The sequence below is a fragment of the Triticum urartu genome, chromosome 3A (assembly GCF_056163025.1).
Source record: "Triticum urartu cultivar PI428250 chromosome 3A, HENAU_Tu73, whole genome shotgun sequence".
Lineage (NCBI taxonomy): Eukaryota > Viridiplantae > Streptophyta > Magnoliopsida > Poales > Poaceae > Triticum > Triticum urartu.
Window position 1 is genome coordinate 410364871 of NC_141875.1, and position 23656 is coordinate 410388526.

A 23656-nucleotide genomic window follows, 5' to 3' on the forward strand; every position below is an offset into this window, starting at 1 on the left:
CATGAGCTTTGTCGAGTTTCTCCATCCAGGCCGAGTGACAGGTACACTTGTCCTTGTTGCATGAATCCTTCATGTCTCTATAATAGGGGTCGATGATGGCCTCGGCGAGGTGAACCAGTGAGTCCTTCTCATGCTCCTTGCTGCCCAGATCTTGTATTGGCCCTAGATGTCGACAAGATTCTGGCAGGCGATGCCTAAATTATTGAGCGCCTTTATATCATTGGTGATGTCCACCGTAGCGAACATGTAGTGGGGGCTGTGGACAAACCTAGCGAAACGCTCGCAAGGCCTTGTGGCCAGGCAGTAGTGGTAGACTAGGACGTGGTGGCGCACGCACATCTGGGCGACGGTGACCTTGGGATGAGACCCAGCACGAGCGCGGGTGTACTCGAGGTCGAACCCGACCACCTTGTACTTCTCCTTGGCAAGCAACAGCTCCATGATATGGATGGAGTGCTCCACCCAGATTGGGTCGTTGGTGTACGCCACCGAGACGTCCATGAACCTTCTATGGGTGTCCACCATGACACTCATGGTGAACTGCTTCTCATCGTCGGGAGCCGCTCGGAGCGCCATTGGAGCCGCGCAGGATACCCTCTAAGAATTTCTCGTGGTGGGTGTGCTTCTTGCAATGGTGGGGCACGATCGAAAGGTTGGCCGCTGTAATAAATGGGGGTCGACCGGCCTGTAATCTTCACGTCTTGTGACGGCGTTCATAGCGGAGGATTCCAGTGCACGCTTGACAACACCGCACCGCACGCATGGGCTCGAAGAGGCGCCAAATGTATCATCGGTGAGCCTGTTCCTGCGCTACCACGCAGTTTACCGTGCAAGGTTCCTGCCCGGCTAGTTTGGCCATGCGTCGGCTAGAAGAGGGACAAATCGTGGGCGTTTGTTGGCAAAAACCTTTGTAAAAACGAAGTGTGTGGAATGACTTCGGTCATAAGTTTACCCGTGGGTGATAAGGTCAAAGTTACACAGAAGGGTGATGATGGACACTCGAGTGCGATAATTAATTTTGCGCTCTACAGGGCACACGGTGGAAGAAACCAACTGTGTGCAATAATGTCGAAGATCGCACTCGACTTAGCTATACAGATCATGTGTTGTGAGATCGACAACGTAAACAAATTCGAGAATGGTTAATAAAATCTAAGACCATTGCATATTAAGTTCAAAATAGTGGTACCAATATACGAGTCTCATACGATGCCATTTCAACGATTGTACCAAAAAAGGTCGAAATATTACAAGGTTCAAATTCCAGAGTTATATGGCACAAATTTGAAGATTACAAGGTTCAAACTGATATTAGAAATGAAATTCAGCTCATCAGCTGCAAACGCTCGCGTTGATCCGCTGAACATGGATATCAGAGAGGCTCAAACTAATATTAACACTTCTAAGTCTAGTTTCGAAACCTCACAATTTTTGCAAAGGGGTCAGCCACTGAGAAGTCATGTATGGGGTTGACACGATGACTTCCGATTACTCTATCATCAGAAGCTTCAAAATGAAATTCAACATTTTTGGAGCCCATTCCATTCTGCCGCAGGCGCCGGCGCTGATCAACAAACCATTCATTTTTGTGAAATAAATGTAGGGAAAACCTCATTTCCTTCAGCACCCTTACTTTGAGAACAAAGAACCTGGTGAATATAATCTTCGGTAAGGTCCCTCGGTAGGAGTTCAAAGTAATTTATGAGAGATGCAGATCAAGGCATTCGACATGATTGCTATATTTTATCACATTATCCACCACTCGGCCTAATCTTATCTGCAAAAGAAGAAAACGTGTTAGTGCCTACATGCAGTTTTGGACATTACTACATGCCTATTTGGTTTGCAGGATTTGTCAAATGCACTAACATGCCATCTTCGATCTGACATGATTAACATGGGCATTTGATTACATTCTAGAAAAATGTAGCCTTCTTCGCAAGAGGTTGGAGTGGATGAAAAGTTCCCTAGGAAAACTAGTACATATGAATCCAAAGGAGAAATTCTTATTGATTGTAAACATATGGATCAAGCAACCAATATGGGGGGGGGGGTGGAACATGTATGTACTGAAATCCTCCAAAAGAATCCTTTAGAAGTCGTAGCACATTGTCATTGTAAACTTGGAAAAAGGTGTCACAAATTGAAATCCCTTATGGTTAACACTGAACATGAAAGGAATATCACCTCGATATATAGCTTCTCCAGGCACGGAAAGCATCTCAGGAAATTGACTACTTGCTGCAGGTTGGGGCCGATAGATTCTAGTGCCAAGACCTTCACTGTGCGCAGTTTCGGGGTCAAGCTTGTCGGAATCATTTTCTGAATGACAGACGAACAAACATCTTCAAAATTGGAAATAATGTTAATTTGTAGAAGGAGAGGTAGAAGGCGACTGTTGTACCTAAATGGGTGTGGATCCAATAACAAGTTTGGAGTATTTGTCAGACGAGTAGCCCACCACTGCCAATTTCAGCATAGAAATGACATTGATTCTTGTTGGACCTTCTTGATCAACTACAAGTAATCTCTCAAGTGCGGTGCGTCCTCAATGACCATACCATGGTACACATCTTGTGATGTGTTCCTGCCGCACCAGTGCTACCTCTTGAGCACCGCGTTTGTTTTCCCTTGTAGAGGAAAGGGTGATGCAGCAAAGTAGCGTAAGTATTTCCCTCAGTTTTTGAGAACCAAGGTATCAATCCAGTAGGAGGCTATGCGCGAGTCCCTCGCACCTACACAAAACAAATAAATCATCGCTACCAACGCGATAAGGGGTTGTCAATCCCTACACAGTCACTTATGAGAGTGAGATCTGATAGATATGATAAGATAATATTTTTGGTATTTTTATGATAAAGATGCAAAGTAAAATAAAAGGAAATGAAAATAACAAAAGTGTTGGAAGATTAATATGATGGAAGATAGACCTAGGGGCCATAGGTTTCACTAGTGGCTTCTCTCAAGAGCATAAGTATTTTATGGTGGCTGAACAAATTACTGTTGAGCAATTGACAGAATTGAGCATACTTATGAGACTATCTAGGTATGATCATGTATATAGGCATGACGTCCGAGACAAGTAGGCCGATGTAACGCCCTCGATGCGGCTATAGCTCCCACGTGTCGAGGCATGACTTAGAGACATAACCGCATTGAAAGCAATGTCGCAAGTCAGGCAATCATTACAACAACCCATGTAATATATAGTAAAAGGGTGAAGAACATAGTTGGCTTACACTCGCCACGTCACATCAAAGTACATAAATAACATCCATCATACAAGCACTCATGGCCCGACTACGGCGCCAAAATAGAAGAAAAACCCAACCTGCGACTAGGCCCTGAATCAAACCCCAACTAGGCACCACTACTGATCATCGGGAAAGGAAACATAATAACGCTGAGAGTCCTCGTCGAACTCCCACTTGAGCTCGTACTCGTCACCTGGAGCGAAATCACCTGGGCCTGCATCTGGAATTATAGTATCTGTGAGCCACGGGGACTCAGCAATCTCGCACCCTCGCGATCAAGACTATTTAAGCTTATAGGAATGGATGAGGCAATTATATGTGGAGCTGCAGCAAGCGACTAGCATATGTGGTGGCTATCTTATACGCAAAAGAGAGCGAGAAGAGGAGGCAAAGCGCGAGCGGGAATCTAGAAGAACAACCTGCGCAAGCATAACTCCAACACCGTGTCCACTTCCCGGACTCCGCCGAGAAGAGGCCATCACGGTAACACACTCAGTTGATTCATTTTAGTTAAATTAAGGTTCAAGTTATCTACAACCGGACATTAACAAATTCCCATCTGCCCATAACCGCAGAACGGCCTTCGAAAGTTCAATCCCTGCAGGGGAGTCCCAACTTAGCCCATGACAAGCTCTCACGGTCAAGGAAGGAATAGACCTCCACCCGAGACATACCGATCAGACTCGGCGACCCAGTACGACATGACAAATCGACAGGTTAAAACAAGACCAGCAACACCGCCCGAATGTGCCGACAAATCCTGATAGGAGCTGCACATATCTCTTTCTCAGGGCACACTCAGATGAGACTAGCTACGAGTAAAACCAACCCTCAAGTTTCCTCGAGGTGGCCCCGCAGGCAGCTCAGTTCGGACCAACACTCAGAGGGAGCACTGGCCCGTGGGGGGGCTAAAAATAAGATGATCCTTGAGTCTGCAGAACCCAAGGGAAAGAAAAGGCTAGGTGGCAAATGGTAAAACCAAGGTTGGGCATTGCTGGACAAGCTTTAAACAAGGCGAAATATCAAGGGGTTCCCATTATAACCCAACCGCGTAAGGAACGCAAAATCCGGGAACATAACACCGATATGACGGAAACTAGGGCGGCAAGAGTGGAACAAAACACTAGGCGAGAGGCCGAGCCTTCCACCCTTTACCAAGTATATAGATGCATTAAGATAACATGGCAATATAATGATATCCCCAACAAGTAAATAAATGATGTTCCAACAAGGAACGGCCTTCAAACTTCGCGTGCAACTAGCAACGCTATAAGAGGGGCTGAGCAAGGCGGTAACATAGCCAATCAACGGTTTGCTAGGACAAGGTGGGTTAGAGGTTGACATGGCAATTGGGAGGCTGACAAGCAAAAGGTAGGCATCGTAGCATTGGCATAGCAAGAGCGAGCAAACTAGCATAGCAAAGATAGTAGTGATTTCGAGGGTATGATCATCTTGCCTGCACAGTTGTCAGAGTTGACTGAATCCTCACAAGCAAACTCAACGAGCTCCTCGGTAGCGAACTCATCTCCCGGCTCTACCCAACAAGACAAACAAGCAACAAGGACACAATCAACCACGTGCAAGAACAAGCAATATGATGAAATGATGATATGCTATATGGAATGCGATGCGGGATGCAAAATGCAAGATATGACAGGAAATGCATGAACCTGGCCTCAACATGGAATTCCAAGGGTGCCACTGGATAGAGGGGATGAAATCGCTTGAAAACGATATAAAGATCATTGGAATCGGAGTTACGTTTTGGAAATGGCAAGCGTTTAAAGATATGACACCGGTCTGCGATTTACAGCAAGTAGGCATCTAAATGCAACGAAATGAACATTCTACAGCCACCAAACATGACAACAAAATACATGGAAGTGATGCCCACAAGATGCTTAACAAAATACTAGCACTGAGCCACGGCCAAATCATCAATTAAGAGGTTCAAACAAGCATGGCAAAAACGCAAATGCAAAACAGATTCCAGACTTAGTGAAATTAACACTTGTCTGAAATTTCAGATCACGATGCTCTCTTCGGAGCAGCAAAACAACATGATACATGACCTGAACATGACAAGTAATAAGATGGCATGGAGATACTCAACAAGCTTAACAAAAGACCCAAAGTGACCTGGGGCCAAAAGGGTTCACAAAATATATTAACGGGCACACAAACATAGCTAAAACACAATCAGTTTTCAGACTTAGTGAAAACTGAGACATGCTGAAATATAACTCACGAAGGCATGTAAACGAGCTCGATGCACTCACCACGGTGCAAGTCACAGCAAGGCAAGAATACATCCATTAAGAGGGCACAAAATAAAAGCTAGATATGGCAAGAACAATGGCATAGCATGCACGGATCAACTACAATAACATCGGCAAAATCGCAAACGAGCTGACGATCTGCCCAGATTCACCACAAAGCAAAAGTAGAGCTCGATTGACTCAAGCTATGGTGCTCCATAATTGCAAACAAAGATACGGATGGATAGAGAATAACATGAATAACAAAAGTCCCTTACTGATCATCCTCAAAAGAGGCACGGATCATTAGGAAACAAGCTGAACATATGACATCATGAACTAAAATATCCCAGACAGTGAAAACAACTAAGTCCCTAAAAACAGATTTCTCGGGTGCCTCACTTTGCAAGCTTGCACAAGTCACCACACACATCCTAAAAATTCATGGGTTGCACCCCTGGAAATAAGACAAAATGCTTAACAAAACATATGAAGGACTCACAGGCATAGCATGCACACATTAATCATGGCAAAAATGACAAAAGTCTAAGATGAACTAGCAGATCTGACAATTAACTCACGAAGCCTCCTTCTAACAGCATTTTGGGCATCAAAGATGAACTCAAATGAAAATGATGCAATGGAATGAAATGATGCACTCGTCGAGGCGAACATTTTGATATCTAATATGCCCAAATCAGAGCTACAGATGCAGAGCTACGGGCGGTCAAAGTATGCATAAAAGATTAAGGGGGAGAGGTAAAAGTCAACCGTTAGGTTAAAACGGATCTAAGATCTGAGATGCACTGTAGCAGGTACTGTTCACGACACTGTTCACCGGCGCGGGATTTGAGGTTCGCCGGCGCGAGGGAGGTGGCCGGAGCTCGTCGTTGCCGGGGAAGGAGAGGAAGAAGCCGGGGGAAGAGGCGGCAGCCGCGGGCGGGGCGAGGCGCGGCCGGCCGGCACGCGGCGGGCGGCGATGGCGGCGTGGAGGCGCGGGCGGCGGCGCCGGCTGCCGGAGTCGGTGAAGAGGCGGGCGGCGGCGGCGCGGCTTGAGGCAGGCAGTGGCGAGCGGTGCGGCGGCGGTGAAGACGGGCAACGCGAGGCGGCGGGGGAGCGGCCCGCTCGGGCGGCGCGGGGGCCGGGCGTGGGCTCCCGCGGGCCGGCGGCGGCGGCTGGTTGGCGCCACGTGGCGAGCGGCGAGTGGGCGAGGGGCGCGGCGGACGTTGTCCGGCCGGGGGCGGACACGTCCGTCGGTGCAGGGAGGTTTTTTTTTAAAACTAGGGTTTCGAGGGGGAGGAGAGATCCGAAAATGGAGGGGGCTATATATAGGCATAGAGGGAGCTAGGAGACTCCAAATGAGGTGCGGTTTTCGGCCACGCGATCGTGATCGAATGCTCTAGGACATGGAGCAGAGTTTGGTGGGTTTTTGGGAAAAATTGGAGGGGTGTTGGGCTGCAACACACACGAGGCCTTTTCGGTCCCTCGGTTAACCGTTGGAGTATCAAACGAAGTCCAAATGGTACGAAACTTGACAGGCGGTCTACCGGTAGTAAACCAAGGCCGCATGGCAAGACTCGGTCCAATCCGGAAATGTTTAATCCCCACACACGAAAGGAAGCTAGAAATGACCCCCGGAGGAGGACGAAGCGCCGGAATGCAAAACGGACAACGGGGAAAACGCTCGAATGCAAGAGATGAACACGTATGCAAATGCAATGCACATGATGACATGATATGAGATGCGTGAAAACGAAAACAACACACGGAGACAAAGACCCGAACCCGAGAAAATAAATATAACTTAACACCGGAAACGGCAAGAGTTGGAGTACAAATTGGGAAAGTTACATCGGGGGTGTTACAACACTCCACCACTACGAAAAGATTTCGTCCCGAGATCTAGGACTGAAAGAACTCCGGGTACTCAGAACGGAGGTGATCCTCGCGTTCCCAGGTAGCTTCATGGTCGAAATGATGAGACCACTTTACTTTGAGAAATTTGATTGACTTGTTGCGAGTCTTGCGTTCAGTCTCTTCAAGAATAGCAACTGAGTGCTCACGATAAGAGAGATCTTCTTGGAGCTCAATGTCCTCGAAGTTGACGGTGCGGTCAGGAGTCTTGAAGCACTTTCGAAGCTGAGAGACGTGGAACACATCATGAACATTTGCAAAGTTTGAAGGAAGCTCGAGTTGATAGGCGAGGTCGCCTCTCTTGCTGACAATCTTGAAAGGTCCCACGTATCTAGGGGCAAGCTTCCCTTTGATACCGAAGCGACGAGTACCTTTCATAGGAGAGACACGGAGGTAAACATGATCTCCGATCTCGAAAGCCAAATCACGGTGCTTACTATCATAGTAGCTCTTCTGGCGGGATTGGGCTGCTTTGAGGTTATCACGAATGACTTTGCACATTTCTTCTGCTTCTGTGATTAAGTCATTACCCAGCAGCTGACGTTCACCGGTTTCAGACCAGTTGAGAGGGGTACGACACTTCCTGCCATACAGAATTTCAAATGGGGTCTTGCCCGAACTTGCTTGAAAACTGTTGTTGTATGAGAATTCAGCATAAGAAAGACAATCCTCCCACTTCATGCCGGAGGAGATCACACAAGCCCTGAGCATATCTTCAAGAATCTGGTTGACACGCTCGACTTGACCGCTTGTTTGAGGATGGAAAGCAGTGCTGAAGCGGATGTTGGTGCCCATGGCCTTCTGAAAAGAATCCCAAAACTTCGAGGTAAAGATGCTGCCACGGTCTGAAGATATCACTTGAGGAATACCGTGCAGAGAGACAATGCGAGAAGTATAGAGTTCCGCCAATTGAGCTGCAGTGATCGACTCTTTGATAGGCAGAAAATGAGCCACTTTGGTGAGCTTGTCGATGACAACAAATATAGCATCATTGCCACGCTTGCACTTTGGAAACCCAGTCACGAAGTCCATTTCAATGTGGTCAAACTTCCATTCTGGAATGGCAAGAGGTTGGAGGAGACCAGCTGGCCTTTGGTGTTCTGCCTTCACTCTTCTGCAGACATCACATTCATTCACGAATTGAGCGATCTCGCGCTTCATTCGAGTCCACCAATAAGCTTGCTTGAGGTCCTGATACATCTTCGTGCTCCCAGGGTGGATGGAGAGGAGAGAATTGTGAGCCTCGTTCATGATCACTTTACGAAGTTCACCTTTGGGCACAACAATACGATCCTCGAAGAAGAGAGTGTCCTTGTCATCAAGGCGCTAGCACTTGTACTTGGACTGACTCTTGGCAATCCCAATCTTCACCTTTTTCCCCATAGCATCAAGAAGCCGGGCTTGGCGAATCTGGTCTTCTAAGGTAGGAGAGACTTGAAGGTTGGCGAGGAAACCTTGAGGAACAACTTGCAGATTGAGTTTGCGGAAAGCTTCACAAAGCTCGGGTTGATAAGGCTTGAGAATCAGACTGTTGTAGTAGGCCTTTTTGCTCAAAGCGTCAGCAATCACATTGGCCTTGCCTGGAGTATACTCAATACTCGGATTATACTCTTGAATCATTTCGACCCATCGAGTTTGCCTTAGGTTGAGATTAGGCTGAGTGAAGATGTACTTGAGACTCTTGTGATCAGTGAAAATGTCCACTTTTCTTCCCAATAGAAGATGTCTCCAAGTCAAAAGAGCATGCACAACTGCCGCCAACTCGAGATCATGAGTGGGGTAGTTCTTCTCATTAGGCTTCAACTGGCAAGATGTATAAGAAACAACTTTCTTCTCTTGCATCAAAACTGCGCCAAGACCTTGGAGAGAGGCATCACAAAAGACCTCGTACGGCTTGGATTCATCAGGTGGAGTCAGAACTGGAGCAGTGATCAACTTCTCTTTCAAAGTGTTGAAAGCAATATCACACTCCGGAGACCAAACATACTTGACGTGCTTCTGAAGAAGATTTGAGAGAGGCTTCGCGATCTTGGAAAAGTTTTCAACGAATCTTCGGCAGTAGCTTGCGAGACTGAGAAAACTGCGGAGTTGCTTCACATTCTGAGGAGGTTCCCAATTCACAATTGCGGATACCTTCTCGGGATTCACGGAAATGCCCTTGGCAGAGATGATATGACCAAGATAAAGAACCTCATCGAGACAAAATTCACACTTGGAGAACTTGGCATAGAACTGATGTTCCCTGAGCTTATCGAGAACCAAACGCAAGTGCTTGGCATGATCTTCCTTGTTCTTGGAGAAAACCAGAATGTCATCGAGATAGACCAAAACAAAGTCATTGGTGTAGGCGTTGAAGATGAAATCCATCATGCGAGAGAACGTCGGAGGAGCGTTGGCGAGGCCAAAAGACATGACAGTGTATTCATATGAACCAAAGCTTGTTCTGAATGCTGTCTTGGGAATATCTTCTTCACGAATGCGAATCTGGTGATAACCCATACGGAGATCAATCTTGGAGAATACTTGGGCACCTTTGAGTTGTTCGAACAGCTCATTAATGTTGGGAAGTGGGTATTTGTTCTTGATGGTCTTCTTGTTCACTGGACGGTAATCAACACAAAGTCGGTCCGTTCCATCCTTCTTCTTCACAAAAAGAACACCACAACCCCACAGAGAAGTACTAGGCCGGATGAGACCCATTCTTTCTTGCTCATGGAGTTGCTTCTTCAGCTCCTTCAACTCTTCAGGTCCGAACTTGTAAGGACGTGTGCACATAGGTTCCGTGCCAGGTTCAAGTTCAATAACGAATTCAACTGGCCGGTGCGGAGGCATTCCTGGGAGCTCTTCTGGAAAGACGTCTTGATATTCGTAAACGACAGGAATTTGCGAAATAGCGTCCAATTCACCCTTCTCATTGAGAGAAAACAGACGGATAGTATTATCCTGAGCGGCAAAGATAATTACATCCTCAGACGAATGAGTCAATTGAATCTGTCTGGCTGCACAATCAAGCTGAGCCTTGTGCTTAGAAAGCCAATCCATCCCGAGAATAAGATCAATATCCGAGTTGCCAAGAATCATTGGAGAAGCTAGAAACTTGAAATCACCCATCAAGATAGAAATATCCGGAACCATCAAACTAGAAGTCAGACGCTTAGCTGGAGAGACAACTTGCATAGCTCTAGGTAAAGCCTTAGTACTAAAATTGTTCTCCGATGCAAATGGGAATGACATGAAGGAATGCGATGCACCAGAGTCAAAAAGTACTTTTGCGGGAATATCATTAACAGGAAGGTTACCCATGATCACATCTAACGAGTCCTCTGCCTGAGCTGCATTCATCAAATTGACCTTGGCATGCTTGGGATTATGCTTGACCACAGCTGTACTTGCCGATCTCACAGGAGGAGGAGGAGGAAGACGCCTCTAGTTGAAACACTTGTTGGCATAGTGACCCTTCTGTTGGCACTTGTTGCATGTGACCTCTGAAAGCGGACGGTGATACGGAGCACTCGATCTTGGAGCTTGAGACGAAGTCTTGTTCTGAAAGCCTGGGTTGGGTGGGTGGGAAGAACCACTGCCACCTTTGCTCTTCTGCTGATACGGCTGACGGAACGGAGGAGGAGGAAGCCAAAACTTCTGCTGCTTGGCCACTTGAGTAGAGGAAGGAGTAACATCTCTGACTCGCTTCCTGGAAGCATCACACCTCAACTGAGCAGCCTCTTGCTTCAGTGCCATGTTGTAGAACTCATCGTATCTCAAGGGCTTGAAGAGAACAAGAGCAAGCTGAATGTCTTCTCTGAGACCACCCCCGAACTGATATATCATGCTCTTCTCATCAGGCACGTCCTGCTTGGCAAAGCGGGCAAGGTTCTGAAACAATTTGTTGTAGTCATAGACAGACAAAGAGCCTTGCTTCAGATTGCGAAATTCCTCACGCTTGCTTTCAACCATGCTCTGCGGAATGTGATGAGCTCAAAAATCTCGACAGAACTCATCCCAAGTGATAACACGTCCACCTCTGGAATCCTTGTACTGCTGGAACCATTCTGCAGCTTGATCTTTGAGTTGGAAGGAAGCGAACTTCACAAAGTCCTCAGGCCTGACGTTGCTGCACTCGAAATGCTTACACAAATCCACAAGCCAATCGTCAGCATCGGTTGCCTCAACACAATTGCTGAAAGTCTTTGGCCCGTTAGCAAGGAACTGGTTGAGTGTAGCAAAGTGACTCTGATTGCTGCCTTGATTCCCTTGACTGCCTTGATTGCGCTCTTGAAGAATTTGCATGATCATCTGAGTGTTTGCATTGGTTGCGGCCATCACAGCTTGCCATGCCTCTGGAGGAGGTGGAGGCGGTGGCGGATCTTGATTCTGGTTCTGACTGGTGCTCTTAGAGGGAGCCATCCTGAAGAGGTTGACCACCGTTAGCACATGATAGACAAATATTGAAGCTGAATCCAATGGAATGAAAATTGCAACATATAGTCTTCACATCCGAACAAAATGAATGAATGCATTCCTCTTCAAATGGTCACATATCCATAAATTGAGAAGCCACGTAGAATTAAGGTAGAGAAATAAATCAACAAGGTACGGATCAAGAACGAATAATCGGTAAGAAATCCCAATCTCAAACCAATATCCGTGGAAGAAGAACTAGAGCTACTAGAATTCCCACCTATGAAACTCCCGAACTTTTCCGGTTATGCAATTAGGTGTTGGGGATACAGGGGAAGCATAATATCTCACCCAAACTAGCAAATCCTACATCCAGCTGTATCCATCCTTCAACACATAACCAAGAAAACTTTGGAAACCATCTACCTCAACCTTCGAAAAGCATCCGTTATACAAGTTATGGCGATACTCCCGAACTCCCGCCCCAGTACTGGGTGGCGTCGAGGTTATCTCACCAACGAACTGCATAAAAGAGATTTTCGATGTCGGCGAACATATCTCAAGTATTCCAGAATTGCAACGATAAAATTATGATGACAACACCTCAGAGCTCAACTCCCCGGGACACTTCCACTAAACCCCTGACAGGAGGCACCAAGACAGTATTCTCATCATAAGCCATCGGAACAAATCCAAGATACTCGCGTGACCCTAAATTTTTTTTTTGTGAAATTTGAGAAGAGAAGAGTCAAAAATCTACGTCAGGATGCCTTACCAGAGCGATGAGGAGACTGGGAAGTAAAAAGAATTCCTAAGCTCTCCGATATATAATTCCTAAAAGATTCAAAACATTTTTCTAGACACAACTCGGCTGCTAAAAACGATCAAGCAATGGGGCTCCTAAGGTCGGGGAAGGCTGTGATTACCAACTTGTAACGCCCTCGATGCGGCTATAGCTCCCACGTGTCGAGGCACGACTTAGAGACATAACCGCATTGAAAGCAATGTCGCAAGTCAAGCAATCATTACAACAACCCATGTAATATATAGTAAAAGGGTGAAGAACATAGTTGGCTTACACTCGCCACGTCACATCAAAGTACATAAATAACATCCATCATACAAGCACTCATGGCCCGACTACGGCGCCAAAATAGAAGAAAAACCCAACCTGCGACTAGGCCCTGAATCAAACCCCAACTAGGCACCACTACTGATCATCGGGAAAGGAAACATAATAACGCTGAGAGTCCTCGTCGAACTCCCACTTGAGCTCGTACTCGTCACCTGGAGCGAAATCACCTGGGCCTGCATCTAGAATTATAGTATCTGTAAGCCACGGGGACTCAGCAATCTCGCACCCTCGCGATCAAGACTATTTAAGCTTATAGGAATGGATGAGGCAATTATATGTGGAGCTGCAGCAAGCGACTAGCATATGTGGTGGCTATCTTATACGCAAAAGAGAGCGAGAAGAGGAGGCAAAGCGCAAGCGGGAATCTAGAAGAACAACCTGCGCAAGCATAACTCCAACACCGTGTCCACTTCCTGGACTCCGCCGAGAAGAGGCCATCACGGTAACACACTCAGTTGATTCATTTTAGTTAAATTAAGGTTCAAGTTATCTACAACCGGACATTAACAAATTCCCATCTGCCCATAACCGCGGGCACGGCTTTCGAAAGTTCAATCCCTGCAGGGGAGTCCCAACTTAGCCCATGACAAGCTCTCACGGTCAACGAAGGAATAGACCTCCACCCGAGACATACCGATCAGACTCGGCGACCCGGTACAACAAGACAAATCGACAGGTTAAAACAAGACCAGCAACACCGCCCGAATGTGCCGACAAATCCTGATAGGAGCTGCACATATCTCTTTCTCAGGGCACACTCAGATGAGACTAGCTACGAGTAAAACCAACCCTCAAGTTTCCTCGAGGTGGCCCCGCAGGCAGCTCAGTTCGGACCAACACTCAGAGGGAGCACTGGCCCGTGGGGGGGCTAAAAATAAGATGATCCTTGAGTCTGCAGAACCCAAGGGAAAGAAAAGGCTAGGTGGCAAATGGTAAAACCAAGGTTGGGAATTGCTGGACAAGCTTTAAACAAGGCGAAATATCAAGGGGTTCCCATTATAACCCAACCGTGTAAGGAACGCAAAATCCGGGAACATAACACCGGTATGACGGAAACTAGGGCGGCAAGAGTGGAACAAAACATTAGGCAAGAGGCCGAGCCTTCCACCCTTTACCAAGTATATAGATGCATTAAGATAACATGGCAATATAATGATATCCCCAACAAGTAAATAAATGATGTTCCAACAAGGAACGGCCTTCAAACTTCACCTGCAACTAGCAACGCTATAAGAGGGGCTGAGCAAGGCGGTAACATAGCCAATCAACGGTTTGCTAGGACAAGGTGGGTTAGAGGTTGACATGGCAATTGGGAAGCTGACAAGCAAAAGGTAGGCATCGTAGCATTGGCATAGCAAGAGCGAGCAAACTAGCATAGCAAAGATAGTAGTGATTTCGAGGGTATGATCATCTTGCCTGCACAGTTGTCAGAGTTGACTGGATCCTCACAAGCAAACTCAACGGGCTCCTCGGTAGAGAACTCGTCTCCCGGCTCTACCCAACAAGACAAACAAGCAACAAGGACACAATCAACCACGTACAAGAACAAGCAATATGATGAAATGATGATATGCTATATGGAATGCGATGCAGGATGCAAAATGCAAGATATGACAGGAAATGCATGAACCTGGCCTCAACTTGGAATTCCAAGGGTGCCACTGGATAGAGGGGATGAAATCGCTTGAAAACGATATAAAGATCATTGGAATCGGAGTTACGGTTTGGAAATGGCAAGCGTTTAAAGATATGACACCGGTTTGCGATTTACAGCAAGTAGGCATCTAAATGCAACGGAATGAACATTCTACAGCCACCAAACATGACAACAAAATACATGGCAGGGATGCCCACAAGATGCTTAACAAAATACTAGCACTGAGCCACGGCCAAATCATCCATTAAGAGGTTCAAACAAGCATGGCAAAAACGCAAATGCAAAACAGATTCCAGACTTAGTGAAATTAACACTTGTCTGAAATTTCAGATCACGATGCTCTCTTCGGAGCAGCAAACCAACATGATACATGACCTGAACATGACAAGTAAGAACATGGCATGGAGCTACTCAACAAGCTTAACAAAAGACCCAAAGTGACCTGGGGCCAAAAGGGTTCACAAAATATATTAACGGGCACACGAACATAGCTAAAACACAATCAGTTTTCAGACTTAGTGAAAACTGAGACATGCTGAAATATAACTCACGAAGGCATGTAAACGAACTCGATGCACTCACCACGGTGGAAGTCACAGCAAGGCAAGCATACATCCATTAAGAGGGCACAAAATACAAGCTATACATGGCAAGAACAATGGCATAGCATGCACGGATCAACTACAATAACATCGGCAAAATCGCAAACGAGTTGACGATCTGCCCAGATTCACCACGAAGCAAAAGTAGAGCTCGATTGACTCAAGCTATGGTGCTCCATAATTGCAAACAAAGATATGTATGGATAGAGCATAACATGAATAACAAAAGTCCCTTACTTATCATCCTCAAAAGAGGCACGGATCATTAGGAAACAAGCTGAACATATGGCATCATGAACTAAAATATCCCAGACTTCCCGGGTGCCTCACTTTGCAAGCTTGCACAAGTCACCACACACATCCTAAAAATTCATGGGTTGCACCCCTGGAAATAAGACAAAATGCTTAACAAAACATATGAAGGACTCACAGGCATAACATGCACACATTAATCATGGCAAAAATGACAAAAGTCTAAGATGAACTAGCAGATCTGACAATTAACTCACGAAGCCTCCTTCTAACAGCATTTTGGGCATCAAAGATGAACTCAAATGAAAATGATGCAATGGAATGAAATGATGCACTCGTCGAGGCGAACATTTTGATATCTCATATGCCCAAATCAGAGCTACAGATGCAGAGCTACGGGCGGTCAAAGTATGCATAAAAGATTAAGGGAGAGAGGGAAAAGTCAACCGTTAGGTTAAAACGGATCTAAGATCTGAGATGCACTGTAGCAGGTACTGTTCACGACACTGTTCACCGGCGCGGGATTTGAGGTTCGCCGACGCGAGGGAGGTGGCCGGAGCTCGTCGTTGCCGGGGAAGGAGAGGAAGAAGCCGGGGGAAGAGGCGGCAGCCGCGGGCGGGGCGAGGCGCGGCCGGCCGGCACGCGGCGGGCGGCGATGGCGGCGTGGAGGCGCGGGCGACGGCGCCGGCTGCCGGAGTCGGTGAAGAGGCGGGCGGCGGCGGCGCGGCTTGAGGCAGGCAGTGGCGAGCGGTGCGGCGGCGGTGAAGACGGGCGACGCGAGGCGGCGGGGGAGCGGCCCGCTCGGGCGACGCGGGGGCCGGGCGCGGGCTCCCGCGGGCCGGCGGCGGCGGCGGGTTGGCGCCACGTGGCGAGCGGCGAGTGGGCGAGGGGCGCGGCGGACGTTGTCCGGCCGGGGGCGGACACGTCCGTCGGTGCGGGGAGGGTTTTTTTTAAAACTTGGGTTTCGAGGGGGAGGAGAGATCCGAAAATGGAGGGGGCTATATATAGGCATAGAGGGAGCTAGGAGACTCCAAATGAGGTGCGGTTTTCGGCCACGCGATCGTGATCGAACTCTCTAGGACATGGAGCAGAGTTTGGTAGGTTTTTGGGCCAAATTGGAGGGGTGTTGGGCTGCAACACACACGAGGCCTTTTCGGTCCCTCGGTTAACCGTTGGAGTATCAAACGAAGTCCAAATGGTACGAAACTTGACAGGCGGTCTACCGGTAGTAAACCAAGGCCGCATGGCAAGACTCGGTCCAATCCGGAAATGTTTAATCCCCACACACGAAAGGAAGCTAGAAATGACCCCCGGAGGAGGACGAAGCGCCGGAATGCAAAACGGACAACGGGGAAAACGCTCGAATGCAAGAGATGAACACGTATGCAAATGCAATGCACATGATGACATGATATGAGATGCGTGAAAACGAAAACAACACACGGAGACAAAGACCCGAACCCGAGAAAATAAATATAACTTAACGTCGGAAACGGCAAGAGTTGGAGTACAAATGGGAAAGTTACATCGGGGGTGTTACAACCGACTCCTGCCTGCATCTACTACTATTACTCCACACATCGACCGCTATCCAGCATGCATCTAGAGTATTAAGTTCATAAGAACAAAGTAACGCTTTAAGCAAGATGACATGATGTAGAGGGATAAATTCATGCAATATGATAAAAAAAACATCTTGTTATCCTCAATGGCAACAATACAATACATGCCTTACTGCCCCTACTGTCACTGGGAAAGGACAACGCAAGATTGAACCCAAAGCTAAGCACTTCTCCCATTGCAAAAAAAATCAATCTAGTAGGCCAAACCAAACTGATAATTCGAAGAGACCTGCAAAGATAACAAATCATACATAAAAGAATTCAGAGAAGATTCAAATATTGTTCATTGATAAACTTGATCATAAACCCACAATTCATCGGTCTCAACAAACACACCGCAAAAGAAGATTACATCGAATAGATCTCCACAAGAGAGGGGGAGAACTTTGTATTGAGATCCAAAAAGAGAGAAGAAGCCATCTAGCTAATAACTATGGACCCGAAGGTCTGAAGTAAACTACTCACACATCATCGGAGAGGCTATGGTGTTGATGTAGAAGGCCCCCGTGATCGATGCCCCCTCCGGCGGAGCTCCGGAACAGGCCCCAAGATGGGATCTCATGGATACAAAAAGTTACGGTGGTGGGATTAGGGTTTTGGCTCCGTTTCTGATCGTTTGGGGGTATGTATGTATATATAGGAGGAAGGAGTACGTTGGTGGAGCAACAGGGGGCCCATGAGGGTGGAGGGCGCGCCTGGGGGGTAGGCGCGCCCCCTACCTCGTGGCTTCCCTGTTGGTTGCTTGACGTAGGGTCCAAGTCTCCTGGATCATGTTCGTTCCGAAAATCACGTTCCCGAAGGTTTCATTCGGTTTGGACTCCGTTTGATATTCTTTTTCTGCGAAACTCTGAAATAGGCAAAAAAAGCATCCATTCTGGGCTGGGCCTCCAGTTAATAGGTTAGTAAGAAAAATAATATAAAAGTGGATAATAAAGCCCAATAATGTCCAAAACAGAAGATAATATAGCATGGAGCAATAAAAATTATAGATATGTTGGAGACGTATCAACCAGCAACACACATAAATTGTCCGGAGAGTCATGGAGGTGATGTTGAAGGTACTCAACCCATTGATCACCTGAAGACAAAGGTACTCGAGTGTAGTACAGCCACGGAGCAGGCGCTCCATGTCACCGTTTGAGAGGCAAACGGTGACGAGCTCGAGGTGCTTCAGTCGTGGTAGAATAAGAGTGGGCGCGTCATTAAGGGGGGATGGAAGTTCCTGAACTTGGCGATGCGCAGCGTGGGCGCGAGGCAGAGTGCGGACATTGGCAATGAAAGAATATGCCCATCATCAAAAGTGAGCTCCTCAAGCTGATCTAGGGCGGGGGATCGGAACCAGTCGTCAAGCTTGGCTCTGTCCTTGTCGTTGGAACGGAACTTGCCCATTCTAAGGCCTATGGTTGGGCCAAGGTGACTACCGAGGATCTTGGAGAATGCATCCAAGCTTTTGCGATAGCCATAGCAGAGCTCGTGGGTGTTGATGAGGTCGAGAGGGTCGGAGTTCCATAGGGGGCGCCACCGCCGGGAAAGGACGGTTGTCCGCGCCCCATATTTGATTGGGAGGAGGGAGATGATGATTGTCAACATATCATCGGGGAGGCTGCTGATGAAGTCTAGGCCTGCTGGAGTCGCTTGCGGTTCTAGCTCGCCCCGCCTCCGCTTGTTGGCAGCCCTGTTATCCACCTTTGGAGTCTCCTTGTCAGCGGCGCTTTCTGATAGAAATGGGAGTATAGGGAATATTTAGTTAAAATAGGGCAATAGAAAAGTGTATTGGTAACTAGAAGTTATTAGGTAGGAATATAGTAAGAAAAGGGAATAACAATTGGTTGCCTAAATACTACACAATTCATTTGACATTGTTGGGTAAGTCAACATGAAGATAGTTGAAAAGAAAACTTACTTCAAACAAAGTCTGGACGAATGATTTTGTCGGGGAAGTTAGCATATATCTCATGACTAGGCCCTTTTATGTGCAGTTCAATTTTAGTGCCAGCTTTCAGTACATAAAACTTAGAAATTTCTTTCCAAAAGCAAGTGCCAAAATAGGAGTCACCATGTTCATCAAGTCTTACAGTAGCAATGATTGTAAATCCTTGGTTTGTGTGCAGTATGATCTCCATGCAATCTTGATCTATGTAAAGGGAAATATTGTGCACTACATAATCTGTTGCATAGCAAGGGATGCGCTGCAGAAAATGGTAGGATTGTTAAAGAAAATATGGTAATATGCAAATATGGGCCCAAATTGAAAGAACTGTACATTAGTTGAAATCGAAGGACAAAAATCTATAAGTAAACAGTTAGGGTAAACATGATGTCATGGAAATATGAGAGTAATTGAAAGAACAATACATCATTAATTTTGCTAATAGAAAGAAGAGGGGAAAAACCCTTTGACGTATATGGTGCATGTGGCACCTTTTATCCAAATGTAGCAATGTTTAGAATATGTTAAGTAAAGTAGGCCATGCCAGCCGATTTAGGGTGAGATTGAACATACCACACGCGTCCTCAAGTGATCTGGTACGGTGAGATGGAATCTCTGGCGGAGGTCGCAAAGTCCTGTGTGTCGGCACACTGTACATTCTATGAATGAAAGAAAACCCTCAAATCAGCTGGAATAAAATGAATTCATGGTGATTTCCGCCGGGTGATTACAGGAGGCAGATGAACTGGGATAAGAGATGAGATAATATCTCATTAAATTAGTTACCTTGTCGTCCATGAGAAAGAACCCTCAGTACGGCAGATTCCCCAACCGAGCGGAGCTGGGTCGACCGCGAGCAGCATCGAGAAAGTCGACGGCGATAGGCAGCGGCAAGCGGAAGTGGCGAAATGCGGTGGGCTTTGCCGGCAGCCTGGCGGTGACGGCAGGCGTCGAGCTAAGTGTTTAGTGGCACGATAGGCGGTGACATGGCATAGACGTGGAGGAGCTTGTGTAGGTGTGAATGGGGACCGGAGGGGGTGGCGGGCGGGGTGAGGGTTTTTATGACATGGGGATGGTGAGGGTTTTCTTTTTTCTTTTTTGAATTGGGTGGTGAGGGTTTTCTGTCCCACAAAGAATCTTGGGGGTGATAGTTTGCTAGAGCGAACTGTGTGTGATTGACGCAGCAGGCAAAATGAAAGTCATTCCACACGGTTCCAATTTTGGGAACTGTGTGTGATTGACGTACTACCTCCGTCCTAGTTTATTGGTCCCCTTTGTAATTTTTACCAAATTTTGACCAAATATTTAACTAAGAAATGTTTATGCATGTCACCAAAAATTATATCATTGAACACTAACATAGGTGCCACATGTAGCAATGTTTAGAATATTCTTTTGCTGACATGCACTAACATTTTTTCAGTGAAACCTTTGGTCAAAATTTTACACAAATTACAAAGGGGACCAATAAACCAAGACGGAGCTAGATTCCATCAACCGAACTGGTTGCATCCATATCCCACGGTTAGACATAAGTAAACATAGATTAAAATACTCAGACATAGATAATAAGCGTACACGTACATAAGCATAGTTCAACCATAAGTACATAGTTCAACCATCATTAAGCATACTCAAGCATACATAGTTCGACCCATCCCACATCTCATCTCACATGCCGGCATGATCCTGAAGCTTCTCCAGGTACTCGGCGTACACGCCGTGCGGCACCCTGCGAGAATACTTCTGCTTGAAGGAGCCAACGACCCGTCCTCTTGCATGCGCTAGAACACTTAGATATGCGTCATGAAGCTTGTGGTTGCAAAATGGGCATCGATAGCTGCCGTTCCAGGTCCTAATATGCCTGTTATGCATTCCCGCATAAAGCTCGCTCAGGATTTGCCTCTTGTACCTCCTCTGGCCATCTTCATCCTCGTTGTCCACATCGTTAGACAGCACCTGTAGAAATAGTAAAACAAATTTGGCATCAAATCAATGATTACATGCCGTGAAGTAGGATTAGGAATTTATGGCTATTTATTTATACATATCCAGAGATTATGGTTCGATTTTTAAGCATAGTCGTCTATGTACAGAGCAATGTTGATGAAAATAATGGCACAAACATATGTAGGTCATTCAAAATCAATTGTCAAGTCCTGGCTAGGAATTATTAGCACAAAACTAACCCTAGTCGGATTACTAGCAGAAATCATTTGCACAGAGGAAACAACTAATCACTTACCACTTGTACCATTCAAACAATCAATACACTACATGGATCTAATGAAACTTACTCAGATTTCATGGATTGGGAGAACATAACCATATGATTTATATTCCAAAAAGGGGGGAGGCAGGAGTAACCAGAGAAACCCTATGATCTATTTGACACATAAATGGGTATATATGACTAACCAGCTATCCGTCGTCGTCGGGGTCGTCGCCGAAGTCATCGCCGGAGTCGTCGCCGGGGTCGTCACTAGAGTCAGTGTGGAACTCCGCCTCCGGCTGTGGAAGCTTGACGCCGTCGACGATGTCAGGGTGCAGCGATAACTCGCCGGCGGTGACGGCAACCTCTGTCTCCATCTCCACGCCGTGCTCCAGTGCTTTAGCAGCCCCGGCGTCGCCACTCCCTTCGATGGGGCGCTTCGGCGGCATCCTCCGATGGGGCGCTTCGGCGGCATCCTCATACACTGACGGCTTTGAGGGCTGAGAGCGGCGTTGAGGGTGCAAGCGGAGAGAGAGCATTGTGTGTGTGTGGCGAGGATGGGTGGGTGCGTCCGCTCGGGCGCACCATTAATATGGAGTAGTGGGAGTTGTGGGAGAGAGGCAGGCGGCGGTCAAACAGGTGGCTCGCCTCCCCAGTGAGCTTGTGCACCGGACTGCTGGAATGCCTACCAAAGTTTCACACAGCTACTCGCACGCCTCCCAATGACACTGCATAGCAAGCACGCCTCCATCAATTCACACACCTGCTCGCACGTCTCCCCGTCTGCCTGCGCGGCGGACTGCTCGCATGCGTCCCGTCAACTCACGCGTGCTCGCACGGCACACGGGTCACGCGGCGGCATGTATATTGTTTTTCTATTTGGATGATTAATGCTGCCGCTTTATTGCTTAACCGAAGCATGGCACGTATCCATTGTTGGTCTAACGCTCACAGTTCGAATAAATAATCCGTTTGGGATATTGGCTCCCAATTATTAATAATCTCCCGTTTGTAATTAGATAAAGATCACATCAAAACTGGTCTCAAATTTGAAAAATAAGTACATTGCCACTTTGTATTGGTGTCCATATGACAACACGATAAGTTTGATAAACTTCAAATAAGTTTTGGATGTACTAGAATTTAAAAATCAAGATTCTCAATGTTTGAAATTTGTTGCACGGGGAGTAAACATGCACCCAGTGAGACACATGTGTTTTGAAATCCATTTAGGTGCACTGTCACATGTGCATGTGATGACCCACAAGTGTAGGGGATCTATCGTAGTCCTTTCGATAAGTAAGAGTGTCGAACCCAACGAGGAGCAGAAGGAAATGATAAGCAGTTTTCAGTAAGGTATTCTCTGCAAGCACTTAAATTATCGGTAACACATAGTTTTGTGATAAGATAATTTGTAATGTGTAACAAGTAATAAAAGTAAATAAGGTGCAGCAAGATGGCCCAGTCCTTTTTGTAGCAAAGGACAAGCCTGTACAAACTCTTCTATAAAGGAAAGCGCTCCCGAGGACACATGGGAATTATTGTCAAGCTAGTTTTCATCACGCTCATATGATTCGCGTTCGGTACTTTGATAATTTGATATGTGGGTTGACCGGTGCTTGGGTACTGCCCTTCCTTGGACAAGCATCCCACTTATGATTAACCCCTTTTGCAAGCATCCGCAACTACAAAAGAAGCATTAAGGTAAACCTAACCATAGCATGAAACATATGGATCCAAATCAGCTCCTTACGAAGCAACTCATACACTAGGGTGTAAGCTTCTGTCACTCTAGCAACCCATCATCTACTTATTACTTCCCAATGCCTTCCTCTAGGCCCAAACAATGGTGAAGTGTCATGTAGTCGATGTTCACATGACACCACTAGAGGAGATACAACATACATCTCATCAAAATATCAAACGAATACCAAATTCACATGACTACTTATAGCAAGACTTCTCCCATGTCCTTAGGAACAAACATAACTACTCACAAATCATAGTCATGTTAATAATTAGAGGGGTATTATTATGCATAAAGGATCTGAACATATGATCTTCCACTGAATAAACCAACTAGCATCAACTACAAGGAGTAATCAACACTGCTAGCAACCCACAGGTACCAATCTGAGGTTTTGAGACAAAGATTGGATGCAAGAGATGAACTAGGGTTTGAGATGAGATGGTGCTGGTGAAGATGTTGATGGAGATTGACCCCCTCCCGATGAGAGGATCGATGGTTATGACGATGGTGATGATTTCCCCCTCCCGGAGGGATGTTTCCCTGGCAGAACAGCTCCGTCGGAGCCCTAGATTGGTTCCGCCAAGGTTCCGCCTCATGGCGGCGGAGTTTTGTCACGTGAGCTTGCTTATGATTTTTTTTCCGGACGAAAGATCTCATATAGGAGAAGATGAG